The following is a 2,265-nucleotide window of genomic DNA, read 5'->3' as shown; positions in this document are numbered from 1 at the left end:
GAAGGTGTTCTTGATTGTTGGTTCCACGTTCAAGGGATTCCTGTAGTAATAGAGGTATTGGGTCCTTTGCTAGGGGTGGGGATAAGGCCATGCAGGGGGGTATGTATAGTTGAAGAGATGAAGTTTTAAATTTTATACTTTTGAGAAGTTATGAATTTTCAGATTATCTTTATCAAATAAAAGTAGAAAATGATTGAAAAATAAAAAGATAAGATAAGATCTTCCTAACATATTTTTCTGCCTATTGAAAAATTAACTTGGAAAACGAAATAAGAGTTGGAAATTCCTATAAATTATTATTTGTTCGTATTTGGTTACTTTATTATCTTCTAACCAACAAATGTCTGATGAAATGAAGTGTTAACGACTACTTAGGTAAAAATAAGAAATTTACTAACTATAAGAGTTTTAAATGAGCGGATGGAATTAAATTTGATAGGTCAAAGACCAAATAAATAAATAGTAAAAAGCAAGGCTGATTAAATTAAAAAATGGGTCATACTCCAATTTCCACAAAATATCTTTTTCAAGTCAAGGCATCAAGGCATTAAATTAAAAAAAAAAAGGACTATTACACTATACATCCACTTTCACGAGAGGGGTAGATCTGATGGTAAGCAACCCCCACTTCCAACCAAGAGGTTGTGAGTTCGAGTCTCCCCAAGAGCAATGTGGGAAGTTCTTGGAGGGAAGGATGTCAGAGTCTATTTGGAAACAGCCTCTCTACCCCATGGTAGGGGTAAGGTCTGCGTACACATTATCCTCCACAGAATTATACTTTGTTGTTGTTGTTGTTGTACACTCTCAAAACTTACACACTCTTTACTATAAAATTTCTAAAGTTACACCCCCTATGAGGTATATCTATAATTAAGTATATGAAAATATAATTATCAAAATAAATTAAATTTATAAATAATTTTTTAATGTATTTATTTAATGAAAATTTAACAAAGAGGATAAATATTTTTGTTGAAATCTTTATTTGCTTCTTTGATTAAAAAAGAGAATAATATCTTTTGAAATTCTAAAATAACAAATGAATACAAATTACTTAATAAGATAATGCCAACTATTAATAATAACTTAAGAAGTAAAAATTTTATTTCCTAGTTATGAGTTTCGGAACTACTCATTTCCTATTTTATATTCTGAAAATACTTAGTTAAGTTTACATAAGGTTACACCTTATAAGGGGTGTGAGTGTAGGATTTCATGGTATATGGAGTATAAATATTTGATTTTGAAATATAAGAAGTGTATCTAATATTGAGTCGTATTACAGGGGTGTTTAGTGTAACTAGCCCATAAAAAAGTTATCATAGATCATCGAGAGATTTCTTTTTGCTGGTATTAAACTTGGGGATTAAGTCACGGGGATGTTCAAGACAAATATAGGATAGCAGCAGAACGTGTCAAAACGCGGGGATAGCTCAGTTGGGAGAGCGTCAGACTGAAGATCTGAAGGTCACGTGTTCGATCCACGTTCACCGCATTTCTCTCTTTTTTGTCTACTCGTTGAAATCCCATTCTCTTAATCTCTTCTACGAGACAACAGTAGCGCTTACTGCTTCGATCTTCTCCGCCGCTCTGGTGTTTCACATTTCAGCTTCAGTATATTGGCTAATATAACCTCACATTTTTTTAGGCTAGCGTTTGATATTCCGGTACCAAAGGTGGACCTACGTTGCATGTAGAGGGGCCAGGGGACCCGTTAGCCTCGACAAAAACATTGCATATATACCTGTACATGTATATAGGCCCCTTAAATATTTTAGTTGTGCCCCCAGACACAAAGACGGACGGAAGAAGTGGTTATATTGGGCGCGTCAATTCCCTTGTTTGCTAGATGATCTGGGTTCGGATCCATCTTCAATTTTTTTTAGTTAATTGAATACAACGTACTTTCTTTATACTTAATAACAAATTGTTTTTTTTCTTTATTCTTTTTCTTTGAATTCAATTATAATTTAGTTCTAACTTCTAATACATAATAGTCAACTTAATTAATTTTTTTTTTCAAATTCATCCCTTAAAATTAAAGTAAAAAGCTTCAAATTGCAATTTAGCACTCCACAAATAGAAAAATACAAATCTTTATGCCACAACTTTCTTCATCAATCACTTTGACTCTGATTCGACAATGGAAACTAAGAGTTTAGACTTTTCTTTAGTTTTTTTTTACTATTAACATACTCTTAATCTTGATTTCTTTAAAGTTTGAACGCCTTTTGGATCACCGACCCTTTATTTTATTTCAAAGAA

At 32.4% G+C, this 2,265-nt stretch overlaps 1 non-coding gene across 1 annotated transcript; it reads left to right on the top strand.

The window, feature by feature from the left end:
• The first annotated feature begins 1,422 nt into the window (after positions 1 to 1,422).
• Positions 1,423 to 1,495, top strand: TRNAF-GAA (transfer RNA phenylalanine (anticodon GAA)). The gene has a single exon. It is a non-coding gene; the product is annotated as a tRNA-Phe (tRNA).
• The last annotated feature ends 770 nt before the right edge of the window (positions 1,496 to 2,265 follow it).

This window comes from Nicotiana sylvestris, chromosome 6, assembly GCF_000393655.2.
Source record: "Nicotiana sylvestris chromosome 6, ASM39365v2, whole genome shotgun sequence".
NCBI lineage: Eukaryota > Viridiplantae > Streptophyta > Magnoliopsida > Solanales > Solanaceae > Nicotiana > Nicotiana sylvestris.
Note: the sequence above shows the minus strand (reverse complement) of the source record. Positions and strands in the feature narration are given on the sequence as shown.